At 40.9% G+C, this 9,169-nt stretch overlaps 1 long non-coding RNA gene across 1 annotated transcript; it reads right to left on the bottom strand.

Annotated features, from left to right (window-relative positions):
• Window positions 1-401: 401 nt before the first annotated feature.
• On the bottom strand, window positions 402-2,324 carry LOC131238685 (uncharacterized). Its single transcript, XR_009168022.1, has 3 exons — window positions 2,226-2,324; window positions 1,190-1,295; window positions 402-767 (listed from the first exon to the last, which is right to left on the bottom strand). It is a non-coding gene; the product is annotated as an uncharacterized LOC131238685 (long non-coding RNA).
• Window positions 2,325-9,169: the final 6,845 nt, after the last annotated feature.

Genomic DNA, 9,169 nt, shown 5'->3' with positions numbered 1-9,169 from the left:
GATTTTTCTCAAATGATGGACGGAGTGGATGTTGCACTAGCATCACAACGGATCTCATTAGGCAATGTACCTGCTGGATAGTGTGGATCTCATTCACATTAGTTGGCATGCCTGCATTTTTCCACATGAGAGCTATGCTAGAGCAGTCCTAATAAAATGAGATTGTCATCCAAACTCTTCAATTGTTGGCCATCTATTGTATAGCTATAATCTGTATATGAGAGAGAGAGAGAGAGAGAGAGAGAGAGAGAGAGAGAGAGTATCCAAGTGCATGTAGAAGTTCAAAATAAGACCCAATTGAGAAGACAAGCAATACCAAATATTCAAAGAACAAATGAGAGAGTCCAAGTGCATTTACAAGTTGGAAGGTGCAGCTTTACATGAAAGGTTGGCAAGCCGTGCTCTCTGTCAGCTGCACACCATAAAATAGTGAAAGTTTGATCCTCTGTCTTGCATCCGTACTACATACTACATACTACAAAGGTTGAAATGTAAGCTTCTGAAAGTAGTTGTATTTTCATTGGAGTTGGGAACATCACTTATTACTCTCATTCCAAAGAAAAAAGGAGTGGGTCCTTGAGGGATTTCAAGCCAATCAGGTTGATTGAAAGTCCCTACAAAATCCATGCTAAAATACTACCATCCACTTACAAAAGGTGCTAGGAAATGTATCTCGAAGGTGCAGGGAGCTTTTGTATATAGCAGACAGACTATAGATGGAACTTTGATTGCCCACAAGTGCATCAATTCCCAGTATATCGGAAGCTCTTCAACCAATTTCTGGCTCAATTAGTAATTATGCATAAATGTCCATTAGATCCAGAACAACAGACCGAGGAGTCTGGAGTCTGGACCCAAGCCCGAGTGGGCCTGACCGTTCACACCCTTAACAATGAAATAGGAAATAGATATTAAGAGAAGAAAAAGAAAGGCAATGAAGTAGTAACTAGTTATATCGTGTTGCACTTGCATAGATGCAATCCTAGGGTAGCATCTAAATGACCCAACCTTTCCTAGTGCCTTAGATCGAAAGTCACACAGGCTTCAAAAATAGAACAGAATAATAGATAGACAATGGACTCTATTTCTGATTCTGCTTTTAACTAGTTTCAAGGCCATACCTAATTCAAGATGGATCATAGACAAGATGATACAAGGACACCACACTAAAGAAAAGCATTAAGCTAACCTTGCATATCAAAAATGGATTCATCCTAAGTTGTTTGTTTGAGTCTTCTGAAATTTCAGGTTGTCCTCATGATGCTTGATCTTTAATCCCAACTTTTGCAGATCGTCTTGAAGCTTCTGCAAGTTATTAAAGTTGATTATTGTTATGTGGGATCGAGACAGTTTGAACTCAAGATCGGTTATTATCACATCAGGATAGTCTATTTGCCATGGACTTTCATCAAAATGAATATCAGCAAACTTTAGCTCATGAAGTTCTAGAGCCAACTAACATGGTATATAAAACATCCACAAAATGGAAATTTCGCTTATCGCATTTCATCCATTACAAAGGCATCACCTAACTTATCACATTTCGCTTCCAAGCGATCCTCCATATCATGTGCCAGTGACTTTTGATACTCCGTTGTGTCCTGCAAGGATATAGTCAAGACTGAGAAACAAACAGGCTCTAAAGAAAAACCACCTCAAAGTGCTCCAAAATCAATGCCTTGCCAACTTCTTTGAATCACCATTTCTGCAGTACTGTTCAATGAGTCAGAAAACCCTTTTGATTATATTCTGAAGAAAAAAAAAAAAAAACTTTACTTGAACTATCAAGCAGTTGACATGAAAGAAGTTGCTTAAGTTTCATGGTCTATATAAGCACATGGCATGGTCCCATTCGTAGCTAAGCTATAAATCACAAAAAGCAGATTTTTTTTTTTTTTTTCTTTTTTCTTTTCTAGTTGAAAGGCTCTAATTTATGCTGGAATTCTGTTGGGTTCTCAGTGTTTCCAACATCTACAAATCAGGATAGCATGAATTGTAAAAATTCAATCATTCTGACTGAGATTTAAGGGCTTCATCCCACAAAATGAAGTAAATGAAATTACTCACAAATGCACCTCCATTTGTGTTCCATAAACATGGCTGTGAAAGATGGCCTGTACAAGCAAGCAGAAGGAAATGCAGATCACTGGCTTGGTACTACAGCCACATACAACAGATGCAGATGGCACAATATTAAGATGTTTAAACAAGAATACAAAAATCACATAGAAGCTAATGGTTTCAGCATTTTCCCAATCTAGCTACTCTCAAGAGAAACAAAGCATTTCATAGTTCTAAAGAAAATTCCACTAATTAGGGATTTTTCAATTTTTTTAAATCTATAATCCACAATTAGGGAATCAACACTACAAAATCCCTAATTAGGGATTCGAAACTCAAAAATTTTCAAAACACAAATCATTACACAATGTTACTTTAAGGAGAAGTAAAGAAAGAAAGAAAGAAACATAAGGAGTGGGAGAGAGAGAGAGAGAGAGAGAGAGAGAGAGAGAGAGAGAGAGAGAGAGAGAGAGAGAGACCTGATATTGCATAATGATCCTTAATCTGCTAGACCAAAGAAAAGAAGAAATAAAAGAGGGAGAGGGAGAGGTAGATCAAGCGGAGAGGGAGAGGGGAGAGGGAGAGAGTGAAGAGGGAGATAGAGATCGAACGGAGAGGGAGAGGCTGAGAGGTAGATCAAGCAGAGAGGGAGATGTGCAGAGAGAGAGGCATAGAGAGATAGATTGAGTGAAGAGGGAGACGCGCAGAGAGAGAGAGAATCGGCGATGGGGAGAGAGAGGGACAGCGAGCGGCAGAGAGAGAGAGAGAGAGAGAGAAAAGTCGCACTAGGTTGTAGGGTTTTTTTATTTTACTCGTTTATATACACGGACCCCTGCCGGCAGCCGTTAAAACTGGCAGCCGACAAAGGGTTAGCTCATCGGTCGGCTATGGCCCTATTTCTTGTAGTGCTTATTGCCTTGCAACTATGCCATGTGAACCAATAAAAGTCTAGATCACCAACATTATTACACATATGGATAGAAATAGAAAAATCGTGTTCTAGAAGTGCACACGGGTTGAACTAAGCCGAGCTTGGCACAACTAGACTCTGCTCGGCCACTAGTTGATTCCAGCTCGAACTTGGCTCGGCTCGGTCCTCAAGCCTGGCTGGCTAGCTCGGCTCAGTTCGGTCAGCAACACGGGCCAGTTCGAGCCAAGATCGAACCTGTGCAACATTTTCACAAACAACTGGAGTGCACTTTCAATATCTTACTGTGTGTAAAACAGCAATAACTGTTTACAGGTATTTCATCAAACACCTTGTAGGCAACATCAAAATCAAGAAAAAAAAAAAAAGTATTTGTTTCATATACATACCTTCCTTGCCACCGACCGACACTTTTGTTGAGTCATTTCATCAAACATTTAGTGAGCAACATTAATATCAAAGTAACTGAGTCACCGAACTAGTTCAATCTGAGTTCGATTCGAGTTGGGTTCGATCTGAGTTGAGTCGAGCTCGGGCAAGCTCGAACTTAGTTCGAAATTTTTTCTAGCTATAAAAATTAGCTCGACTCAGCTCGAACTCAATTTTGAACTGAGCTTTTTTGAATCGAGTCGAGCGAGCAACCGAGCTAACTCAGTTCGTGTACAACCCTAGTCACAGGCAATCCGCTCCCTCAATGGAAGCATATTAGCGTTGTGTGGCCTGCCATGGGTAGTGTGTTGACCTCACCAAGCTTTGTGGGCTCCACCATGATGTATTTATTATATCCGCAACTGCACATCCATTTGGTGAGATCATTAAGGCATTAGTCAAAAAATGAATTATATCCAAAGCTTAAGTAGACCATGCCACAAAAAGCAGTGGGGCAATGATTCCCATTGTTGAAATATTTACAAGGCCCACCATGATGACTATTTGACATCCAACCTATTCATGAGGTCACACAGACCTATATGAAGGAAAAAAAAAAAAAACAAATATTATATTGATTCAAAACTACCCCCACCCTAGAAGGTTTCAATGGTAGCTGTTTAATCTCTATTGCTTTCTGCAGTGTGGTCCACTTAAGCTTTGGATCTGGCCAAATGGATGGATAATTTGGATATAATACATATGGTGGGCCCCACAGAACTTGGTAACGTCAACAGAAGGCCAAAGTCGTGTACGCAATCCGTTTCTCAAAAGCGACCTATGCTTTAAGGATCCGTTTGTATCCTCAATTTTGTGTTCATATCTTAAAACTATCTGAGAAAAGGGTTGGACGGGTAGATGAACAGATACATCACGGTGGCAATCCACGTGCTATTAAGGGGCAACTCTCCACGTTTAACTGTACCTGAAAAGGCTAGTTGTGCAACCAAAGGAAGGAGCGGATTGCCCGTGACCCAGGCCACAGAGATATCTCTGTGCTCGGGACTGTGTGGTCCATAGAATTTTGGTTTTTTTTTTTCTTTATTAATAGTGTAATTGAGATACATATACATTAGAAAATTATTAATTAATAAAATTTTGAATTTATTTTAACTCGTGGATTCAAGAAAGTACTTTGTGAATTCAAGGTTTCAAGACATCATCTTTCTTTTTGTCCCTTCAAGCTCTCCACTGGATCATAGTCGCCCCAGTAGTGCTGTAAATTTATCATCTGACACAAGGAAATATTTGATTTTCACTTCAACGCCTACATCTAATAAGGAGCTTTTTCATTGGACCCGTCAGGTTTGCAGGTTTGCAGGAGTACATTGCAGGTGTCGTGACCGTCTGAATTGTCTCGCAACTATGCCATATTGTGAACCTTCTTAAATAGATGGGGATCCGAATGATAAAATCGTGTTTCTCATACACCTGTTTTCTCTCTCATATCATCGTGTTTATGGTTGCATGTCAATGCATGTCTTCTTGAGGTGTGTCCCACTTGAGTTTTCATGAATATCATTCTAGTTTTGCCATGTCCTAAAATGACCTAGCAAAATGAATCTATTGAGTGGATATGATACAAAAATATAGTAGGCCCAACCGTGCTTGGGTTAAAATTGTCATTTGATGTAAGGAAATCTTTGATTTTCACTTAAAGACGCACATCTAACAAGGATATTTTTCGGTGGACCCATCAGGATTGCGGGAGTCCATTGCAGCTGGTGTTGTGACCATCCAGATTGCCTTGCAACTATGCCATGTGAACGTTCTGAAATAGATAAGACATGAATAATAAAATCGTCTTTCTGGTACGCCTATTTTCTCTCTTGCATCATCGTGTTTATGATTGCATTGTCCTCATCCTCAATCGGTTGTCCATGTCAATGCATTCACAAGGGGCACCAAAAGCGACCTATGTTTTACCATAGCAATATTACCGGCAAGTCTCCGCCCTTAACAGTACCTGAAAAGTACGTGGTGCAACTAAAGGCTTTGTGGGGACACCGTGACGTGTATAAGTAGCGAGTCCGGCTACTGAAGTGACGTCACCACGTTCCGTGGGCCCCACCATAATGTATGTGTTGTATCCACACTGTCCATCCACTTGGAAAGATCATTTTAGGTCATGAACCAAAGAATGAGGTAGATCCGAAGTTCAAGTGGACCCCACCATAGAAAACAGTGGGGATTGAACGCCTACCATTAAAAAATTCTTTTGGACAGAAGTTTTTCGATCAAGCTAATATTTATGTTTTACCTAATTCCATGTATTTTTTAACTTATAAACAGGTTCGATCTCAAATAAACATCATCGTGGGCCCTAGGAAGTTTCAACGGTGGGCGTCACTGTCCCACTATTTTCTGTGGTGGGTCCACTTGAGATTTGGACTTTCCTCATTCTTTGGTTCATAACATGGATCGTGTGGATACAACACGTACATCATGGTCGGACTCAAAGAATAATGTGACGTCACCTCATAGTCGGCTTCAGTAGCTAATCCGCGTCCACCAAAAGCGACCTTTGTTTTACAGATTCGCTCCATAGTGCTATGACCCGCAGGTCTCCGCGTTTATCATCCGTACCTGGAAACCACGTGGTGCAAGTAAAGGCTATGTGAGGCAACCGTGATGCACATAAATAAGTTGCTCGCCCAAACTTAAAGATACCTCGTTTCAACACCGAGGTCTTGGCATCGATTCCCTAGTGGGGGTGGCTACCAGTGATGTGTGAACTGACAGTGGGGTGTACTAATAAGCTAACAAAAAAATAATAATAATAATAAATAAATCTTTCTGGACCCACCATCATATTTATATTACACCCAACCACTTAAGTATTTCAGTTCATCCAGGTTGAAGGAGAAAAATAAATTCCGGCCTGATCAACGGTGTACCTATCTGGTGCGTTCCAAAATTTCAGTAAGTTTCACCGTGAGATGTGCATGTGAGATCTGATCCGTTGATCATTTGTGCCAGCTCATGTTGCAAGGTGACCCAGAAATCATGCGGATAGAAAACCCAAGTGCACCGCATCACAGGTAACAGTTAAGACGGGATAAGCATGGGACGCAAGTGGAGGAATAAGGCAACGAGGGAATTACCGGTGGCAATGGACTGAGCTAGGGCCAAGATGAGATAAGCTGGCCCTAGAACCTAGGCTAAACAGGCCCCCACCCGCCCTCTAGAGGCCCGACTAGGGCTGGGCCAGGTCTAGGAACAAGGCTAAGTCTGGCCCGTGAGAGCCCGTTGGATACCACCAAATAAGTTACTTTATTAAGTTATGTTAAGTAATTTTTATTTTTATTTTTTCACTTAAGGTAGTTTTGATAAATATAATTTTAAAAGTAATTTACATGCCAAAAGCTATTTATCTTAAAAAGTAATTTTTTTAGCCTTTTAACTTATAACTTTTTTACTTCTCTAGTAGTACATGTCAAAGGAGGCTCTGTCTCATGGTCCATATCAAAGCAGGCCAATGGGATACACTGGCCACATTGAAGGTGGGGCTCACACGGTAGACAGTCCACATAAGATGGACCCATATGATGGATGACCCCATATTAATGTGGGCCTCCATATGGTTGGTCCACATCACAGCCCATAATGATAAAAAGCCCACATCCAAATTATGATGGACGACTCACTTCAAAAGTCGGGCTTACATGATGGATGGTCAACATTAAAGGTGGGCTCCACAAGATGGGCATTGAACATTGAATCCAAGCCCCACATGATGGATGGCCGATATTGAAGTGGCCCCACATGATGGGTGGTCCACATCAAAGGTCGGCCTCGAATGATGAATAACCTGCATCCAAGCTGAACCTTGCCTGACAAGCAACTCACATTGAAGGCGGGATCCACATGATGGAAAATTAATAATGGTAAGCCCCATATGATGGACGGTCCACATCAAAGGTCGGCTCTAATGATGAGTGACCCATATCCAAGGTGGCCCTGCATGATGGACAGCCCACATCAGAGGTGGGCCCACATGATGGACAGTCCACATCAAAGGTGGGCTCCACATTATGGATAGTGGATATTGATGGTGGGCTCAACTTGATGGATGACTAATATTAAATGTGGGCCCTACATAATGAATGGTGCACATTAAAGGCTGGAATTATCTACAGCTCCGTTTTAGGGAGCACCTAAAGCACCCAAGCTCTCTGGGCCCACCATGTTTTATTTGTCAAATTCACTCTTCCCATCCAACAGCTGCTTTTGTCGATGCTAGATCCTTAGGAAAAGACTCAGATAGATTCACAACTCAGGGGGACCACACCACAGGGAAGATTAGGGATGGGATGCGCCCACCATTGGTTTGTGTAGACTAGCATGCTTGAGCCACATTTCAAAACTTATATTGATTTACTGCAGATCTGCTTCGTCCATGGGACCGCATGTGCATGTGGATGACATAACATCCAAAACTCTGGGAAAGAATGAAAACCCATATGTGGAAATGCTGTGCTGAGAATAGGATGCAAATAAAATCTACTGACAAAAGTATGCCGAAAGACCTGTTTGGTAGCCACTTAAAAATGAGTTATCTCATTTTAGTTAAATAGTAATTATGTATTAGATATTATATAAATTGCTGGTTATGAGGATCCCCCCCACAAAAAAAAAAGAAAAAAAAAAAAAGAAAAAAAAAAAAAAGAGGAATATCTTTAATATATAATTACAATGAACTAAAATGAGATAACTCATTTTTTAAGTGATCATCTTATGGTTTTTGGGAACAATTAAATGAGATGGTTCTATTTCTGAATTTGGTCTATGAATCTAAAAGATAGGTGAGGATTCCTGATCTCTCAACTCAAGATCGAGGAGTTGAATTGATCACCGCAGTTCAAGTGACATGTAGTTTCAAACCTCGTTCTCCATTAGAGAAGGTCTCAAGTCCAGGCGGTCGGGTCACTAGTTATTGTCCACCGAGCAGATAACTTCTAACTTATCAAGTGAACGTGACATATCCACCCGGCCCCTTTCAATAGGTTGGGCCTATCATTCACCTAGTGAAAAATCAGCCCAATCTAATCATCAGGTGGACACACCATAGAAAACAGTATGTATCCATTGATAAATGGAAAAATACAGGTGTGGCCCACTCAATGAGCGGAGGCTGATTTTTGCACAATGTGATCTTCATGATGGGGCCAACCTATTCGATGGGTTGGACGTCATAAGCACATGAAAGATTGAAAGTTATCCACTGGGTGGACGGTACCTCATTGTCCAGCTGGCTGGACTTGAAATATCTGTGTGTGTGTGAGAGAGAGAGAATCTCGGAAAAAAAAAAAAAAAAAACAAACAAACAAAATAACAATATACAGTCATTAAATAAAGTCGTATTCATCTTTCATTCTGCCGTGTTGGGAAATTGAAAGGATAATTCCTAGTTGTCCGAGTTTCTGATGAACAACGATGGTAATATCAGTGTGAACTCTTCCATGTTCTTGTATACTTGGTGTGACTCGTTTCTTTTTGGATATTGGTTGTTACTATTGTTTCGGAAGAAAACATTCATGTGCCTTCTTTCGTCACATGCATCTAGAAGAAAACAACTAGGCTTGTTTGCACCTTAATGCTTTGAGACCTTTCTTGGGTAGGCCTTTTTGAGTATTAAAGTCCATATTTGATGTAGAGCGGGTTGCGTACAGTTTCATGGCCAAGATGGATCAGAAAAGGCCCGGTAGACGACAGAAGTGATCCGGACCGTCGGACCTTAAATCGGGCAAA

Source organism: Magnolia sinica, chromosome 3 (genome assembly GCF_029962835.1).
Source record: "Magnolia sinica isolate HGM2019 chromosome 3, MsV1, whole genome shotgun sequence".
NCBI lineage: Eukaryota > Viridiplantae > Streptophyta > Magnoliopsida > Magnoliales > Magnoliaceae > Magnolia > Magnolia sinica.
Note: the sequence above shows the minus strand (reverse complement) of the source record. Positions and strands in the feature narration are given on the sequence as shown.